Source organism: Chiloscyllium plagiosum, chromosome 23 (assembly GCF_004010195.1).
Source record: "Chiloscyllium plagiosum isolate BGI_BamShark_2017 chromosome 23, ASM401019v2, whole genome shotgun sequence".
NCBI lineage: Eukaryota > Metazoa > Chordata > Chondrichthyes > Orectolobiformes > Hemiscylliidae > Chiloscyllium > Chiloscyllium plagiosum.
The window spans coordinates 45,093,289-45,114,030 of record NC_057732.1 but is presented as its reverse complement, the minus strand read 5'-3'; the positions used below and the strand labels follow the sequence as shown (position 1 = coordinate 45,114,030).

The 20,742-nt window shown below is 40.0% G+C and overlaps 1 long non-coding RNA gene across 1 annotated transcript in view; it reads left to right on the top strand.

Annotated features, from left to right (window-relative positions):
- Positions 1 to 10,135: 10,135 nt before the first annotated feature.
- The window catches only part of LOC122561842, an 18,769-nt gene continuing 8,162 nt past the window's right edge, over positions 10,136 to 20,742 (top strand). The window contains exons 1-2 of the long non-coding RNA XR_006315129.1: positions 10,136 to 10,813; positions 14,489 to 14,569. This is a non-coding gene — a long non-coding RNA (uncharacterized LOC122561842). The remainder of the gene's footprint in view (positions 10,814 to 14,488; positions 14,570 to 20,742) is intronic.

The following is a 20,742-nucleotide window of genomic DNA, read 5'->3' as shown; positions in this document are numbered from 1 at the left end:
AGCAACAGCTCTAGGTCAATACCTCCCAAACTTGGTAAATCCCACTGTTGATAACATTCTTATCCAGCCTCAAACCTCAGCAGATTTTCAGAGATGGAAGTTCCAGTACTTTAAGCTTCACAATGATCTTTCAAGCAGCAACAGACAAAGTCTGATAACTTTGTACAAGATGACAAAGAACAATAAACTCTACCTATGCAGGAAGGTCCTACAGCCATACTATAGCATGATGATAATGTTCCACTTTTTTTTTATTAGAGCTCAGAATATTCTTTGTCTAGTGACCAGACATATAGTCATAAATGACAACAATGTTGAAATTTCCTCATTTTGACTTTTTGTCTGCAGTTTCTGGTGATGTATTTTCTAGCCAGTTCAAGTATAAATCTCTGAAAAGATTTTCATTAATCGCTTGCAGTCCTTTCACAACCTTTCAAAGAAGTGAATCTTTACTTGAATACTTCCTGATGATTCACTCATCTCTTCATCTTTAACTTGACAGTATGGCACCTGATGTGGCAGCCCACTGGCAATCAGTTCTTTCAGTACTATGAGTTTTGGGATACTGTTACTGAATCTACTTTCATTTTAACTGCTAAAAGTACAGTTCAGCACGCCATCAGGCCATTACCCTCAAACATCATTTTGAATGACTAGATGAGAAGAATTATGAGATTCCATGAACAATGGACTCCGTGTGGTTGTTTTTTGTTAGGAAAGGTGGTGGAGTTGTAAATAAATGCATTTCCTTGAGAATCTCACAATAAATGCTCAGCCTTTTAAGACAGAAATGAGGAGGAATTTCTTCTTAGAAGTTAGTGAATTTTATGGAATTCTTCAATGCAGAGAACTATAGAGGTTGGGTCGTTAAGTATATGCAGTGTCGAGATAGATTCTTAAACAGAAAGGAAATCAAGAATTATGGAGAAAGGCAAGAATGTTGTGCCAAGGAGTTTCAGAACAATCATTATCTAATTGAATAACAGAGCAGGTTCAATGGGCTGAATGGACTGCTTCTGCTCCGATGTATTATGGTCTTAGAGATAACTTTTCAGTCAATAATCTTGTTAGTTCTGGTGTGAATACTTGAAATTGAGAAAGGGTGCTTGCAGGAGATGTAGAGATAATGTTTAATGACTCTGATGAGACTGAGGTAATGTGTGGTGTAACTGTAACCTCAGTAGTTATGTAGTAGTACTCTGCTGGTAATTTGCAACTTATTCAGCTCTCAGCATGCTGCTGTGTAGCCTTAACATGTACAAATTGTTAATAAATTTATTTTTAAAAGGTAACCTATAAGTCTGGCCTGTGCTAATATGAAGAGCCAAAAAAAAACCAATGAAAGAATCCAAATTTCAGTCAAGCAAATACCAACCTTCAACAGCTTCTAGATCAGAACTAAACTGAGTGCAAAAATCTCCAACTCTGAGAATTTAACCTTGAAAACATTGTTTAAACAATGTGCTCATACTCATTATCCAAATGTCAATCATGCAGTTACAGTTGTTCAAGCTAATGAGTAGCAAGTACCAAATGCAACTCATGTAGTTTATTGTCATTTATTTGCTTTAATTCTGCTACATCCTCCCAGTTATATAAGATGACAATAACCAGCTTGACTGCATTTTTGTCAGTCACTGTCAATACTAAATTTATCCGCAAATGCATGTCTCAATATTTTGATGAGCGATTTGTGTGTTCAAACAAATGAAAAGACAAAAATCTTGTCCATAGGGCCCTCTGAGTGGGAAATAGCCAAATTCTTTGACAGAACAGTGACCACTCTCAATGTCACTTGTTTCTTTCAACTGGATGGACTTGACATGTACTGCCCTTTATAAGAAATATGACCAACTCTGAGCTCATGCTCTATGTGTTTGCTCAATAAAACTGTTATGCCTTTTTAGGGAGCTGTCATGACATGATAGGATGAATTGCTTCCTGAACATAAAATATTGCAGATGCTAGAACTAAGTCTGTCAAGAATCAACCAGTGGTTATTACTATTCACCCATTTATGGTAACAATAATTGAAGTCTCTGTGAAGTCCCTTTTTCTTTGTGATGCCTGACAATGGATGAATCTGGATAGATTCATTTGTGAGGGTCAGAGGTGATGATTGTCAGAAAGTTTCCTTGGCTTTCTTTGACTTAAAGTCTTTGGGTCTGACTGGGTGTCAGGACCAAATTTAAGGATGTTCAGACATATTGCCATTCAACTGTACATCAAGGCCTCACTCTGATAGATCTATTTATCAGGATATTTGTTGAATAAACTGGAAATATTTACTGATAGAGATGATTATTTGACTATAACAATACCAAACTACTACTTGACGGGTTTATAGGACAGTTGGCCATCAGCTTCTATGTAATAGTAAGGAAGAGGTCTTGGGAGGATCAACCAAGCCAAATAAAAGCAACCACTGCATTTGTTGGAAGTCTGAAATAAAAACAGAAAGTGCTGGAGAAACCCAGCAGGTCTATGGAGGGAGAAACAGTTAACATTTTGATTCCAGTATATCTTCTTCAGGTGAAGATTTTTATTCCGGCTATTTCTCAAGCTTTCATCAGTCCACAGATTGGCAAAGTTAGTAAATTTCAGCTTTACAATTTTTAAAAAGCAGTGTGTGTTTTATGAAATCAAACATGTGTTTATCCATTCATTGTAGAGTTGATTTGGCATGTCATCCTGATCAGTACCCAAAACAATGGCTCATTTTTATTATCTTTAGTTGCTTCTAAATTCATCCACCATGATATTCCCTAAAATATGGACCAATCTATGGAGAAGATAAGTTGCATTTATTTATTACCTGTCACCTGTTTATAGTCAGCTGACCAGGTTTCCTAAACTGAACTAGTCCCATTTGCCTCTGTTTGACCTATATCCTTCTAAATCTTTCCCAACCATGAACCTGCACAAATGTCTTTTAAATGTTGTAATTGTACCTGCCTCAACTACTTCCTCTGGCAGCTTGTTCCATATATGCACAACACTCTGTATGAAAAAGTTCACCCTCATGTCTCTTTTAAATTTTTCCCCTGTCACTGTAAACCTATGCTTTCTAGTTTTGGAGAACACTAATCCTGGGGAAAAGATTTTAGGTATTCATGATTTTATAAAACTCTACAAGGTCACCCCTCAGCCTCCAAAGCTCCATGGAGAAAAGTACTAGCCTATTCAGCCTCTCGTAATTCAAATCCTGAAGGCTTACAACATCCTTGTAAATATTTTTTGCATCCTTTCCAGGTTAATAATATCCTTCCTATAATAGGGTGACCAGAATTTTTAAAAAATGTATTCATTTGTGGGATGCAGGCATCGCTGGCTGGGCCAACATTTATTGCCTGTCACTAGTTGCCCTTAAGGAGGTGGTGGTGAGCTGCCTTCTTGAACTGCTGCATGCCACCTGCTGTGGGTTGACTCACAATACCATTAGGGAGAGAATTCCAGTGACAATGAAGGAACAGTGATATTTTTCCAAATCAGGATGATGAGTGGCTTGGAAGGAACTTGAAGGTGGTGGTGTTCTTTGCTGCCGTTGTCCTTCTAGATGGAAATGGTCATGGGTTTGGAAGGTGATGTCTGAGGATCTTTGGTGAATTTCTACAGTCCATTTTGTAGATGGCCCACATTGCTGCTATTGAGTGTTGGTGGTGGAGGGAATGGATGCTTTTGGGTGTAATGCCATTCAAGCAGACTACTTTGTCCTGGGTGGTGTCAAGCTTCTTGAATGTTGTTGTGGTTGCAATCATCCAGGCAAGTGGGGAGTATTCTATCACACTCCTGACTTATGCCTTGTAGGTGGAGAGGCCTTGGGGAATCAGGAGATGAGTTCCTCACTGCAGTATTCCGAGCCTCTGAACTGCACTTGTAGCCTATGTGGTGAGCGCAGTTGAGTTTCTGGTCAATGATAATCACCAGGATGTTGATAGTGGGCGATTGAGTGATGGTAACACCATTAAATGTCAAGGGGCAGTGATTAGACCGTCCCTTGTTGGTAATGGTCATAGCCTGACATTTGTGTGGCACACGTTACTTGCCACTTGTCTGCCCAAGCCCAGATATTGTCCAGATCTTGTTGCCTTTGAACATGAACTGCTTTGGTATCTGAGGAGTCATAAATGGTGCTGAACATTGTGCAATCATGAGCAAACATCCCACTTCTGACCTTATTTAGATTAGATTAGATTACTTTCAGTGTGGAAACAGCCCCTTCGGCCCAACAAGTCCACACCGACCCTCTGAAGAGCGACCCACCCAGACCCATTCCCCTACACTTACCCCTTCACCTATGGAAGGAAGGTCGTTGATGTAGCAGTTGAAGATGGTTGGGCCTAGGACTCTACCCTGACGAACCCTCGCAGAGATATCCTGGAGCTGAGATGACGGACCTCCAACAACCACGACCATCTTCCTTTGTGTCAGGTATGACTCCAACTACTGGAGAGTAGTTCCCCCCGATACTTATTGATTCTAGTTTTACTAGGGCTCCATGATGCCACACTTGGTTGATGCAACTTCGATGTCAAGGGCTGTCACTTCCACCTCACCTCTGGAATTCAGCTCTTTTGTCCATGTTTGGACCAGGGCTGTAATAAGGTCAGGAGCTGAGTGGCCTTGGCGCAACCCAAACTGGGCGTCACTGAGCAGGTGATTGCTGAGCGGGAGTTGCTTGACAGCACTGTTGATGACACTTTGCATCATTTTGCTGATGGTCGAGAAGAGAGTGATGGGGTGGCAAATGGCCAATTGGAATTGTCCTGCTTTTTATGTGCAGGGCATAACTTGGTAATTTAATACATTGTCAGGTAGATGCTAGTGTTGTAATTGTATTATACAGTTTGGCTAGAGGAATGGCAAGTTCTGGAGCAAAAGTCTTCAGTACTATTGCTGGAATGTTTTCAGGGTTCATAGCCTTTGCAGTATCCAGTGTCTCCAACTGTTTCTTGATATCATGTGAAGTGAATCAAATTGGCTGAAGATTCGTATTTGTACTTCTGGGAAACACTGGAGGAAGCCGAGATGGATCGTCCACTTGGCACTTCTGGCTGTAGATTGCTGCAAAAGCTTCAGCCTTATCTTTTGCACTGATGTGCTGGGCTCTTCCATCCTTGAGGATGGGGATATTTGTGGAAGCCCCTCCTCTGGTGAGTTGTTTAATCGTCCACTAACATTTGCGACTGGATATGCCAGGACTGCAGAGCTTAGATCTAATTTGTTGGTTGTGGGATTGCTTAGCTCTATCACTTGCTGCTTATTGCTTTTTGGCATGCAAATAGTCCTGTTTGGTGGCTTCACCAGGTTGACACCTCATCTTGAGGTATACCTGGTGCTGCTCCTGGTATGTCCTCCTGAACTCTCCATTGAACCTGCATTCATCCCCTGGTTTGATGGTAATTGTTGAGTGGGGTTTTATGCCAGGTCACGAGGCTAAAGATTGTGCAGGAGTACAATTCTGCTGCTGTCGATAGCCCACAGGACCTAGTCTTTAGTTGCCCAAAGTCTGTCCCGTTTAGCATGGTAGTAGTGCCACAGAACACAATGGAGGTTACTTTCAATATGAAGGTGGGACTTTGTTTGTGCTACATCAGACATTAACTTTTCAAAACATTATTCAGTAACTTATGCAGTATTTTTAATCTGTTAAATAAACTTTGAAATTCTGAATTATATTTTAAGTAGAAAAATGAAATTAATTAGTACCATAATGTAGCCATTCCTGTAAAAGAACTAGTCTCCTTCCAAAAAGATGACTCCACAAGGACTGTTTGGTCTAACTGATACTATCATGGACGGATGCATCTGCTGCTGGCAGATTGGTGAGGATCAGGTCAAGTATGTTTTTCAAATGCAGTAACTCTGACTGATGAAGACAAGTGTGCCAAATGCATTCTTCACCACCCTGTCTACTTGTGATGCCACTTTTTCTGTTAGATTCACAAAACACTTAACTGCTGAATTACTTTTGAAACGTAACTATTGTTATTGAATAAGTGAAACGCAAAGGCAGGTTTCACAAGCAGTGAGAAAAATTATGTTTTAGTAGGATTGAGGGCATCATCTGACAATTTCTAAACAGTTCTGAGATATTTTACACATCACCATTTACTGAACTGACAGATGGAGCTTTGGTTTATGATCTCATCCAAAGAATTCAATCTCTGACAATACATCAGTCCTTCAGTGGTGGTATACTCCAATGTCAATTGAAGTTATTTTCTAGAGTCTTTCGGATGTGGCTTGATCTCACAGCCTTCCACCTCTAAAGTGTGAGCTTTAAATTGAACCTAGTTGAAGTAGTTTTTGTCCAATTAGGGTTACAGCTCCATACACCCAAACACTCATGAGGAACAACCTTGACAAACAATCACAATGTACGTAATACTCCATCAGCGGCCTAACCAATGTCCTGTACAGCCGCAACACAACCTCCCAACTCCTGTACTCAATACTCTGACCAATAAAAGAAAGTACACCAAACGCCTTCTTCACTATCCGATCTACCTGTGACTCTACTTTCAAGGAGCTATGAACCTGCACTCCAAGGTCTCTATGTTCAGCAACACACTCGAGGACCTTACCATTAAGTGTATAAGTCCTGCTAAGATTTGCTTTCTCAAAATGCAGCACCCTGCATCCATCTGAACCAAACTCCATCTGCCACCTCCGCCAATTGGCCCATCTGGTCAAGGGCCTGTTGTAATCTGAGGTAACCCTCTTCGCTGTCCACTACACCTCCAATTTTGGTGTCATCTGCAAACACACCAACTGTACCTACCATGCTTGCATCCAAATCATCTTTGCAAATGACAAAAAGCAGAGGTCCCAGCACTGATTCCTGCGGCACTCCACCGGCCACAGGCTTCCAGTCTGAAAAACCCTCCACCACCACCCTCTGTCCTCTACCTTTGAGCCAGTTCTGTATCCAAATGGCTAGTTACCCCTGTATTCCATGAGATCTAACCTTGCTAATCAGTCTCCCATGGGGAACCCTGCCGAACGCCCCACCAAAGTCCATACAGACCACACTCACCACACCGCCCTCATCAATCCTCTTTGTCAGTTCTTCAAAAAACTCAATCAAGTTTGTGAGACATGATTTCCCATGCACAAAGCCATGTTGACTATCCCTAATCAGTCCTTACCTTTCCAAATACTTGTACATCCTGTCCCTCAGGATTCCCTCCAACAACTTGCCCACCACCGAGGTCAGGCTCACTGGTCTATAGTTCCCTGGCTTGTCCTTTCCACTCTTCTTACCAACGTCCAGTCTTCCGGCATCTCACCTGTGACTATCGATGATACAAATACCTCAGCAAGAGACCCAGCAATCACTTCGTTAGCTTCCCACAGAATTCTCGGGTACACCTGATCAGGTCCTGGGGATTTATCCACCTTTACCCGTTTCAAGACATCTAGCACTTCCTCCTCTGTAATCTGGACATTTTGCAAGATGTCACCATCTATTTCCCTACAGTCTATATCTTCCATATCCTTTTCCACAGTAAATACTGATGCAAAATACTCATTTAGTATCTCGCCCATTTTCTGTGGCTCCACACAAAGGCCTCCTTGCTCATTTTTGAGGGGCCCTATTCTCTCCCTAATTACCCTTTTGTCCTTAAGGTATTTGTAAAAACCCTTTGGATTCTCCTTAATTCTATTTGCCAAAGCTATCTCATGTCCCCTTTTTGTCCTCCTGATTTCCTCTTAAGTATACTCCTACTTTCTTTATACTCTTCTAAGGATTCACTCAATCTATCCTGTCTATACCTTACATATGCTTCCTTCTTTTTCTTAACCAAACCCTCAATTTCTTTAGTCATCCAGCATTCCCTATAACTACCAGCCTTTCCTTTCACCCTGACAGGATTTCTGCTCATTTCTGAAGGCTTCCCATTTTCCAGCTGTTCCTTTACCTGTGAACATCTGCTCCCAATCAGTTTTTAAAAGTTCTTGCCTAATACCATCAAAATTGGCCTTTCTCCAATTTAGAGCTTCAACTTTTAGATCTGGTCTATCCTTTTCCATCACTATTTTAAAACGAATAGAATTATGGTCGCTGGCCCCAAAGTGTTCCCCCACTGACACCTCAGTCACCTGCCCTGCCTTATTTCCCAAGAGTAGGTCAAGATTTGCACCTTCTCTTGCAAGTACATTTACATACTGAATCAGAAAATTGTCTTGTACGCACTTAACAAATTCCTCTCCATCTAAACCTTTTACACAATGGCAGTCCCAGTCTATGTTTGGAGATTAACATGTGGGTTCACTATTTCTGGAAGTTGTTGGTAAAATATAGTTCTATGTGTTCATTTGAGTATTACTGCCTCCAACCATTCGGTTTCAATTATTTACCTTAGTGAAAATGAGGTAATTTGAAACATTATGAGAAACTATATTTTTTTCTGGCAATGGAAATAAGTGTGTTCTGGTATCAGATGTAAAACAGCAGCATGTCCAATTTTATTTCACCATCCCATTCTCTGTTAATCTTTAAGTATCTTCAGTCATAAAATTAACAGACTGGCCTGCAGTCAACCATAGTGGAGAAGACTCATCTTGGAATGCACTGAACACAATGTGACACTTCATCGGGAACTTGCAGAGGAAACTTCAGGCTTCACAAGGTATACATAAATCACTAAACACCTCATTCATCCAACCCTTCAGACCACCACCTACCCCACATACTGGAACCTGCAAGTTGTGCATTGGCCTCATCTACCATTCTAGAACCTATTAAACCAGGTCAGCCTCAATCCCAAGGGACTGCTGAGGAAGAATAAGAACTGAAACACTCACCAGAAGTCACTACGTCTGTTTTATACAATCCAGCAAATGTAAACATGTTGAACACAATCATTAACTTGCAAATGTTGCCACATTTGGTTTAGCACTCATTCACATTTAAAATGAACCAGAAGATATAATTTTCTTTGTCAAAGATAATTTGTATCTTAGAAATTATTACCAATCTGCTTGTTGTCTTGTGAAATGATTTTGTGAGTTGCTGAACAATGTGCCATTGACTGAGAATTGAGATGAGTCAGCTGCACAATCAAACAATAATCTAGTAGTTTGGCTCCAGTGGCAGCATGCTTTCTTCTGAATCAGAAGGTGTGAACTCACCACAAGATCTGAACCTGACTACGTTACAGTATTGTCAGAGGCACTGTCTGCTTTCAGGTCGCTATGAAACTTCTCAGTGAGAGTAAGCATTCCTCCATTAACCAATAGTATCAACAACAGCCTCATTGATTATTCATCACACTTGCAGTTTGTGAAACACTGCAGTGTTCAAACATGCTGTGAATTTAATGAGAACAGGTCTTCAAAAGTAACGTTTTTTGGGGGCTACACATAAGGAGATAACACCATGTATATGAAATACTGTATGTTTAAGAAATGTAAAAGTAAATCAAATGAATAAATAAGAGCCAGAAAGAATCAGTTCCCATCCAAATTGTTGCATCTGTTAACCCAGCAACAAGTTGCTTCATAATTATATAATGTCAGAAAATTGGTTCAAATCCTGTTATGGCAGCCATAATTATATAATGTAAGAAAATTGGTTCAAATCCTGTTATGGCAGTACAATGGTATGGAGGAGAAAGTGAGGTCTGCAGATGCTGGAGATCAAAGTTGAAACTTTATTGCTGGAACAGCACAGCAGGTCAGGCAGCATCCAGGGAACAGGAGATTCGACGTTTCGGGCACAGGCCCTTCTTCAGGAATGATTCGACGTTTCGGGCACAGGCCCTTCAGGCCTCCTGTTCCCTGGATGCTGCCTGACCTGCTGTGCTGTTCCAGCAATAAAGTACAATGGTATGTCTGGCTCCGAGCTACAAGGACCTTCTCAAAGATATTAGATTACATTACAGTGTGGAAACAGGCCCTTCGGCCCAACAAGTCCACACCGACCCGCCGAAGCGAAACCCACCCATACCCCTACATTTACCCCTTACCTAACACTACAGACAATTTAGCATGGCCAATTCACCTGACCCTGCACATCTTTTTTGGACTGTGGGAGGAAACCGGAGCACCCGGAGGAAACCCACGCAGACACGGGGAGAACGTGCAAACTCCACACAGTCAGTCGCCTGAGGCGGGAATTGAACCCGGGTCTCAGGCGCTGTGAGGCAGCAGTGCTAACCACTGTGCCACCGTGCCGCCCACCAATGTCATAAGACAATAGAACAAATTGATTGAAAAAAGTGCTCGAAAAAAATTGCACTTTCATTGGAGGTCTCAAAAAGCTTTACAGTACAATAAAATCGCGGTTGTAATGTAGTAACTAAAAGCCAACTTGCATGCAGCAAGTTCCTACAAACAAGGCAGTAAAAAGAAGCACAGACAATCCGTTCGCCACGATACTTAAAATTGCAAGTGGGAGAAGATGCTAGTTCTACATCCATCCCCCGTTGTTTGCTTTTAAAAGGAGTGCATGCAGGAGGGAGGAAATGAGTTGGGGCAATGGAGCTCCATGATCAGGCTCCAGGTGCTTATTCATCCATTCCATGGCCCAGGTGGGTCTGCCCAATGTCCCGGAAGTGATTCCCGGGCAGTGCTTAGAGTCGTTGCCGCAGCGGGATCCGTTGGCAGGCGCGAGCCGTTTCCATAGTTCCCCTGTTTGAAAAGTGGCCTCGAGGGCTCGGTCAACGAAACGTCCCATTCCGGGCGAAGGAGGGATTTAAACTCACAACTCGAACCAGAGAGCGAGCAAGCGAGAAGAAGGAACATGGAAGTTACTACTTAACACAATGCAGCGTCGAACCCTTCCTTCAAACGGGGAAAAAAGAAGGTAAATCGTTTATATTTTCGAAAAGTTTTCTTTTCTTTGGGAGAGAATGGGTTACCATCCAGGTAATCATATTAACTTTATTATTTAAAAAAAGTAAAGTACGGCGTTTGAATAAAGGATGAGAGAAAGAGCCGCATTTCTAATACGGTGTGCAGCGCCTCGCTACCGCGGCCTAGCGGAGCGTCCGTCAGGGCGGCCTCCTGCAACCAACCTTGCTAATTATCCATGCCCCACCCTCTTCTCCTGCCATTGGCTGTGAGACGCGGGCTCCCGTCCTCTGGCTTTGTCCGATTGGTCAGCGACCCATGTCAATCATTGACGGTGGTCATTTCCGCTCCCCTGCAGCAATGTTTGGTTGGCTCGCGTTATTAATCCCAATGAGGGAGAAACAATTGGTCAGTGAGAGTTGTGCCTGATTTATTTGATTTTCTTTCCCCCCGCAAGGATCTAAACTGACTTACCTTTATTCTCAGCTGACAGTTTCGCGTGCTTTATCAAGATTTGAAGTTCTGCAAAAGTTGATTTATTTGTGTTGTTCTTCTCCCCACCTCCCCCACACAATAATTATGTTTCGTAAAACCATGTAAATTAATGGAAGTGGGTTTGTAAAACCGTGGGCTCGATTTTTTTTTTAAAAACAGTCGTTTCTTAACTGGTCCCGAGATAAAATCTCTCCCCTCTTCTGGAAGTCCCCTGAAAGTTAAGCAGTTTTTTGTTTGTTGGGAATTTTTGCGTCTTCTCTCGAAAGAGAACCGGAGGCTGAGCCGTCTCTGCCACTCCTGCCAGGAGGGAACCTGCTTTGCGAGATTTCCCAAGAAAGTAGGGAGAATCAAAACATGACTCTTTAAACGTTTTCTTGAGGTTTTTTTGAAAGTTTTTCACCTTTATTGCGAGCTTAACACGAGACCAAAAATTATAATGGCTACGTCGGCAATTTAATTAACAAAGTCTGTACATTTGTTATCGGAAGATACATAGCGTAAAACTGAAGATTGTTTTGTTTTGATATTAACTTGAAGGATTATTGTTTCCCAGATACATTAGTAAAGGGTGTAACTTGTATATGTCCACACTTCAGTTGAAGGAACATAACATATATTGAGAAGTTTTGGTTAACGTAGAAGCATCAAGAAGCATAATTACATTTGAATTGTGCTTTTGACAATTTTCTCGTACTGCTTAAAAGCATTTTGTGTTTAATAGCTTAAAATGATATAGGGCATTCAATTTGAGACAATAAGTAATTTTCTAGCGTTTTTTTTAATGCCTCTTTTTGCTTCATTTAATCTTTTTGAAGAGGTGTACTGAATTTCTGTACGAAATCAGTTCTCACTTTTTTGTAATATTTTAGTTTACAAAAGTGATTTATTTATGTCATGTCATTATTGTAGTAAATGTCCCAATATATATGACAGAATTGTTAGTTTAAAAAAAGACAAATTTCAGAAGGTTCTGATGAAGAGACTCCAGATGTGAAACATTAATTTTGCCTCCTCCCCACAGATGCTGGCAGACCTGCTTAGTTTTGCTGGCAATTTCTGGTTTTGTTTCAGGTCTTCAGCATCCATAGTTCTTTGTTTTATTTACATCTCAGAAGATGTTTTGATCATGTAAGATGCTCCAAGAAACCTCCTTTCAATGTGGAAGAGAGTGCATAGAGCCAGAAGAGATTCTCTCAGCCAAGACAGCTGAAGATCTAACCGCCAATTAGAAGCACTGACACTGGGGATGTGCAGGAGGCCAGGATTAGAGATCTGCTGAGATTTCTTTGGGGAGAGGAGGCTAATAGTGGAATAATTTATAGAGATAGCAAGGGACAAGACCATAGAAGGATTTGAAAACCAAGGAATTAAAATTTAAAAATTCTGAATTGGACTTATGAAAATATTGCTGAATCTGGAATCTGTGTAGCTTAACACGCCTATTCCTTATGGATGAGCAGGTTTTGAAGTAGCTGAGGATATGGGCGACAGTATTTTGGCTATGAGAGCATTGGAATACTTCAGTCTAGAGAGAGCAAAGGCATGGGTGAGATCTCTGCAATGAATGAGCTGTGGCAGTGTTGGAAACTGGCAATGTGATGGAGAATATGTGATCAGAACCACAGTACTTTGAAATATGCCAATATTGCTGACAGTCTTGTTCACTAATAAACTTTATTTCCTTTTTCAAAAAATAATGTGATTGCCACTTTACAGAATTATTTTAATATCCTACTGTCAACAATTTAGTTGTTATTAAAATCATATTGAGACATAGTCTTGTTATTGTTAGATTTAAGGAGTTGAAAAGCTTAAAACCTCTGAACCTCCACTAAATTGTTTTGGACAATTTAAAGAAGAGCAAGTTTTCTCGTGCATGTATAGTTTATTGCTAAGTTGATAGTTTAATATCTGACTGTCAAGCATTCAATCTGGATGTTTGAAAACTTGGACAGTGTAAATAGTAATACACAGGGCCCATGTTATTTTTAGATAGAAAACTCATATATAAACTGTGCCTGTTTCAAACTGACAAAATAGAGATGACAGCCATTCTCTTGTTTATTGGTCAAAACAAGGTGCTGAGACATCAGGGTCAACTTGCCTTGTTCAAAACTAAACCAAAACTGGGCAGTTAGCTCTTGGTCATTATTAACTGGTGCATTTTCTATGACAATACCTCCTACCTGTCAGGACCCATTTGCCAATCAATCAACATTCTCCTCTCTCAATATGAATGTTTTTCCTTTTATTTTGGTATTTCTTACGAATGTCTTGAGTGCAAGGTGAAAAACGTTTGATAGTGTCTGTCAGAAATTTCTCACTTATTTATTTCTCTGTCATTGTGTGTAGAGAGGAATGATGCACTGATTTTGGCCAAAATGTTTGAGCATTCAGTTTCCCTTTCATTTGGGTCAGGGCTTGCACATAACATGATGGTTTTTGACCTAATTAGCAGTCTCAGTAAAGCTATAAGCTGTTCTGTGGAGGGATTGGAAAGATGGTTATCAAGCATAAATTTGGCCTAATGCTCAGTGAGCAGACCAAATTGTCATATGGCTACATATAAACGATTATTGACAATCTAATACAATCTTGTTCTTGCCTTGTGTTTCAACACAGAAACTGGCTTGCAACCTTGCTGACTATCTTGATTTGTTGTTGTGGTTCTGTTCCCCGAGCTGGGAATTTGTGTTGCAAACGTTTCATCCCCTGTCTAGGTGACATCCTCAGTGTTTGGGAGCCTCCTGTGAAGCGCTTCTGTGATCTTTCCTCCGTCATTTGTAGTGGTTTGAATCTGCCGCTTCCGGTTGTCAGTTCCAGCTGTCCGCTGCAGTGGACCCAATATACCGACCACTGCAGCAGACAGCTGGAACTGACAACCGGAAGCGGCAGATTCAAACCACTACAAATGCCAGAGGAAAGATCACAGAAGCGCTTCACAGGAGGCTCCCAAGCACTGAGGATGTCACCTAGACAGGGGATGAAACGTCTGCAACACAAATTACCAGCTCGGCGAACAGAACCACAACAACGAGCACCCGAGCTACAAATCTTCTCTCAAACTTTGAATATCTTGAGTTGTTTTAACTCCACTTGCACCCCTCTCCAAGGGCATACAAATTTTGGGGCATAGATGTTTAGAACTGTTTTGGGACTACAATCATTGACTCCAAACTTTTTTAAAATATAGGGCATGAGCTCCTCTCTCGGGATAGATAATTGCAGATCAGCACCATATATCTATCAGATGCAGAAGAACACGCCATTATGAGTGAGTAAATATTTGTTAAACTTCAAAGTGAGTTGGTATTACTGAATGTAAAGTTGATCATTTTAAGAGCTCTAGAAACCGCAAATTAAGATAGATGTGAATATTCAAGATAAAGAACCTTTTAAAAAGACAGTAACTCTCTCTTTCTTTTTTAAAATATCAGTGAAGGACAAAAACAGTTGATCTTTCCATTTAGTTTAAGTGACTGACATTACAATCCAAAATCAGTATTGCCCAGTTATTGTTGAGATCGGTATTTGGTTAATATTGAATGTATGCATTAATCTGCAACTGACCAGTGAAAGATTGAAAAGGAGATGGAACAGATTTGAAGAATGGTATATTTGATTTCTTTATCCATTGGTATTTATGTTGGCATAATGTGAAATGAAGGCAGTGCCAGTATTTCTGCAGGATCATGTTCAAGTTATATTTCAAATCTGACTGCTGTTTGCAAGAATGTGGCAAAACTGGCTTTAAACTAAAAACCATAAATGAGGCTGAAAACAATAAATGTTGGAGATCACATGGATGCTGTCTGACCCTCTGTGATCTCCAGCATTTGTTGTTTTCAGTACAGATTTCAGCATCTGCAGTAATCTTTTGCTATACCACGAGGGAGGCTTACTGTTTCCAGCAGTCACTTTTTTTTCCTTCTGTTCAGTATACAGAACAAGGTCGCAAGGTCTCGTAAATATGTTATCCATTATCCGAACAATCAGTTATCTGAACAAAATACACCCTGCCCATCTCGTTCGGATAATTGAGGTTGTTCTGTATATACGTCGTCTGTTCCCTAGCCACTAACTAGTTTCTTTTCCCTGGCAACTATCTTAGACTGAACCACACTACTAAAGCCTTTATGTTGTAATTGAACTGAGATGAACTTTCAACCATGTATCTGCTAAAAGACAAAGACAGACTGCTTAAACTTATAAAACATTGCATGACTCCATCCTTTCTTTGCTCACCATCTCCTGAAGTCTTCATATATGTTTTTGTTAACCTGTAGACTTGATTACTATTCTGATGCTTTTCTGGTAGGATTCCAACTTTCCACTGCACATAAAGTTCACCATATCCAAAATGTTGGTGCCTGTACTTTCACTTGCACCAAGATTCTTTCCAAACATAACTTTTGACCTACACGCTCCTGGTCTTGTTTTAAAGTCCTTTTATCCCCAACTTTTCTAGCAATGCAGTCCATTCAAACACTGCAAGCCTTTAATTTTGGAACAGTGAACATCCCTGATATAATTATTTGTCATTGGTATTGTGCTTGGAGTTTCCTAAACTCTAATTTCTGGATTTCTCTCAGTAAATGTCACCATTCTACTTCCTTTACTTTCCTTTTGTGAGAGAAAATGTGTTTTATTCATTACATAATCTGGGATTTCTATTTAAAATAGAGGCAGGTGGATGTGGGTCAGTTCTGTGAAGGTAACCTTTTAAAATAAACCTCTCAAAGTCATTTGGAAAGCGACCTAAGTGCATCAATTCCAAGAAAGCATGTTACTGCATTCATGTGCCTGGTCGAACCCCTGTCATGTTGATGGAAGGAATGTTTATATTGCTAAGTTGGCAATAGACCAAAAAACTTTTCCTTTAGTTTTAACGTAAGAACCAAAGTTATAAAGTCGCTGTTCAGAAGAACCAAGAGTTCAGTGCACAAGGGCGAAAAATGTCTTTTAGCAGAGAAATCAGTCATCGAGATGTACAGCATGGGAACAGACACTTCAGTCCGACTTGTTCATGCCAACCAGATATTCTAAATTAGTCTTGTTCCCATTTGCCAGCCTTTGGCCCATATACCTCTAAACCCATCCCATTCATATACCCATCCAGATGCCTTTTAAATGTTGTAATTGTACCAGCTGTCATCGTAGCAAAATGTTTTAAGTATTGTGAAGTTCTCAAACCAGCTGAGTTTGGATAGAATTCTTCAATTTGTTAGAACAAGTAACATTTTAAACCATCAGAATTGTGAAAGATTTATGCCAGAATTTTGGGAAAGGAATCATAAAATTTTCTCTTACTGTCTAAGGAAAAGAAACTCAGGAACTAGTTAAATAAAAATGTCAAGGTAGGAATGAAATTGGAAGTGAGTATTTAAAAAGGTACTGTTGCTGAACAAGTTGAAACTTTGTTTTGCAGTTTATGTTAAGATTTCTCTAATTGTCTTAGATATATTGCTTTTTTCCTACCTTGTATATTGATCTTATGTTTTGTTGTTGAAGAACAAAAACCTTTTGTGAATATGTTTCAGTGATGCACCACCACAGTACTCAAGTGCAAAAAGTAAACAGATGATCTATCAAGCCAGGCTTTCTTATGGTGTCTGATGTAGTATCAAGTGGGATCATGTAAAAATCACATTGTCCAAGCTTTTAGCTGCCTCCTGACATCCTTCATGTGGCTTGGTGTTAAATATCAGTATCATGATCACTTCTATAAAGTGTTTTTATAAGCTTTAGTGCGTTGGTGATATATTATTATATATGCAAGTTATACTAAAATTAGTGTGGATGTTTTGGGTTTGTTCCGAAGGGTAATGTTGGGCACCATGTACTTAATTTATTACATATTTTAAATCCTAAAAAACTAACTTTCTTTTCAGCTGAATATTCTCACTATACTGGTTGGCAACCTAACTCTGTTACTGTTCCATTGAAATGCCGTGGTTTGCCTGCCTCCCTTCCCTCTACCCCAAATTATTTTCATTCCGTAGTTGGCCAGTCAACAAGATTTTTTTGAGTACATTGGACAAAGAGCACTTTGTTCATTGTGAGCTCCACTTGGTGCTATATTTTACTTAGTAAAGCTCTAGTCTCTAGCATTTACTTGTGTTTATGTATGACAAATGAGTGATAAGTCCATGTTGAATTTACAGTAATCGCAGGTAGTTCGTTCCTGTTTGTTCAAAATAATTTTTGCCCTTATAATCAAATTATATAGTTGCTTCTATTGATCATTTTTCAAATGGTAGGGGAAAACATGTTCATCAAGAACTCCATTCAGTGGCTTTGGACAGCTGAAAGACAAATATGGTATGATTGTGCCATTACGATTATTGTTTTAAGTTGCGTTGATTTCTGAAAACAAAGTTAAATAAATTTGACACAACTTGATGTGAATATGTACCAGATGAGATGAATTTAAAATAGAGATGATGATTAATTTGGAATTATCGTGAACATCTTTTCAGGCCCTCAGGAAGACCAAAACACTTGTTAGCGAATTATATCCTTCTGTCGTGTTTTCGCCATTGTAATGTCTGCAAATAGGATACAAAGTGCATGATTCTTGCAATAATGTTTCATCCTGATACTAAACATTTCAGATTTTAAGAGCTTGCAACACTTAATGTTTTATGTAACATTATGCTACATTTTGTGAACTTTTAATGGGCTGAGATTCTCTGTAACCTCTCCTTTATAAGTGTCCAATGGTTGTTTGTTCTTAGTGAGAGAAAAAGAATTTTTAAAAAATGCTGGAATGAGGAGTTATTAACAGTTTCTCTTGTGTAGGAGCAGTAGTGATATTTTCAATACCACCATATGAATTGTAATTACAACAGTTCATTGTTTTGTTATAAACATTTACTTGAAAGCAAGTACAGAAAATCAGTTCAGTACTCCAGGTTAAAAAGATTGTGAAGATTAAACTTTAGTGTAGAAACAATCCAGAACTAGAGGGCATAGGTTTAGGGTGAGATGGGAAAGATATAAAAGAGACCTACGGGACAACCTTTTCATGCAAAGGGTTGTGTGTGTATGGAATGAGCTGCCAGAGGAAGTGGTGGAGGCTGGTACACTTGCAACATTTAAAAGGCATTTGGATTGGTATATGAATAGGAAGGGTTTGGAGGGGTATGGGCCAGGTGCTGGCAGGTGGGACTAGATTGGGTTGGGATATCTGGTTGGCATTGACTGGTTGGACCGAAGGGTCTGTTTCCATGCTGTACATCTCTATGACTCTAAGATATAAACTTCAATGTGTCAGCATTATTAGTATTCCGTTTTGAGTTTTTTTCCTGTTTTCCTGTAAATAAATCAATTTTGAAATATTTCATTGGAAACCAATTGCTCCATTCTCCGTTTATGTTCCATTACTTTGTGGGAGCTTGAAAATTTTCACTGGGACGCCTCAAATTGGTTTTGAGAGAAAGCAAAACATAAACTTTGGTCATGATATGTGACAAAGACAATAATAAACTGCATGGGTGCATATTTAGATTTGGTTTTTGTGTGATTTTTTTTTTGAGTTATAGATATATACCACCTGGTTTTCCAAGGTCATGGGTTCTAGCCTTCTTTCAAGACCTGAGCACAACATTTCTGTTTATAATTGTGCAATACCAGGGAATAATGCGTTGTTGGAGTTGCAGTGTTTTGGAAGAGGCACTAAATGTTGACTTGGACATAAAGACTCCCATGCCATCATTGATGAACAAGGGACTTTTTTCAGTGTCCTCTGACCAACAATTACCCCTCAATCAACAGCAGTAAAACAGATGAACTGGTGACTTTAAAATTGCAATTTATAATTATGACATATTGGCACTTGATGTCAAGGCAGTTATTAAGGACAGCTAATAAGAAGATGAGCTCGCAAAATCGAGATGAGATGTGAAATGGTTGAGGGGCTAGTGTCATGACTTAATAAAGGAAGCTGGGTGTGATTGGTGGAGACCAATCATTGCTTTCCCAGGAGAAATATTTCCGTGTTGTTCTCAATCCAACTATCTTGAGCCATTTCATCTGTAATATTTTTTATAAGATCATAAGTGAGTTGGTTTATGGATTATTATAAATTGTTTAGCTTCAAATGCAACTTCAAATAATGCAGTAACCCATAGCCTGGTGAGGAAAGAAAATAACTTACACTTGCATAACAGGTTTTAAGCTTGCGGGGCTATCCTGATGCATTTTGTTGGTAATGAAGTAATTATGTAGAATATGTGATATTGGATTTGTGCACAGATTGTGCTCAAACTGTAAGCTATATGACTAAGTGGTTGGCTTTATTGTTATTGGTTAAGAAGTAAGTACTGCTTGGGATGTTAGGGAGATCTATTTCCCTTCTAACTCATGCAAAATTTCTTGATCTCAGAACAGATAAGTCCTCTGATGTTTTGTTGTGTTTAATATAAAGGGGTTAAAGACTACCAGAGATTGGAACTGAAGTAGGCCATACCTCCCATCTGAGTCTGTTCTGCTACTCAGTGAGATCACAACTGATACGATAGTCCTGAATTCCACTTTCCTGCCCTTTCCCCACAACACTTGATTCCTTTATTGATTAAAAATCTCAGCCTTGAATGTATTAACAAGCCAGCTTCAATAGCCCTCTACAGTAAAGAATTCCAGAGACTGACCAGCTTTTGAGAATAAACAGTTCCTTCTCAACTCTGTCTTAAATGGGTAACCCTTACTCTGAGATTATGCTGTCTGGTCCTAGACTCCCACTAGGGTGAAACAATTTCTCCATATCTACCCAATCATGTCCTCTAAGAATCCTGTATGTTTCAATAAGTTTGCCTCTCAATCTTCTAAACTCCAATGAGTACAAACCCAAACTACTCCTCTCCTCATTAGGTTGTTTCTTGAAATGTAGGAATTTTATAATGAGGTTTTTCTGGACTACCTCCAGTGCCGTTATATCTTTCCCTGGACAAGGGGACCAAAACGTCACATAGTATTTCAGCTGTGGTCTGACTTATGCCTTGTTTTAACAAAACCTCCCTATTTTGATACTGTGTTCCCTTCAATAGAGGCCAACAGTCTGTGTGCCTTATTGCTTAATTGCTGAATTTCTATGAATTCATGTGCCAGGACCCATAAATCCCTGTGTGTTTTTTGTAATCTTTCTTTCTCCCATTTAAATAATACTCAGCTCTTCTGGTCTGCTTGTCAAAATATACGACCTCATTTTTCCATATTATATTTCACCTGCCAAGCCTTTACCCATTCCTGTAACCTGTCTCTCTCCCCACAACTTGCCTACCCACCTACCCACCTACCTACCCACCTGAGTGGGCGGCACGGTGGCACAGTGGTTAGCACTGCTGCCTCGCAGCGCCAGAGACCCGGGTTCAATTCCCGACTCGGGCGACTGACTGTGTGGAGTTTGCACGTTCTCCCCGTGTCTGCGTGGGTTTCCTCCGGGTGCTC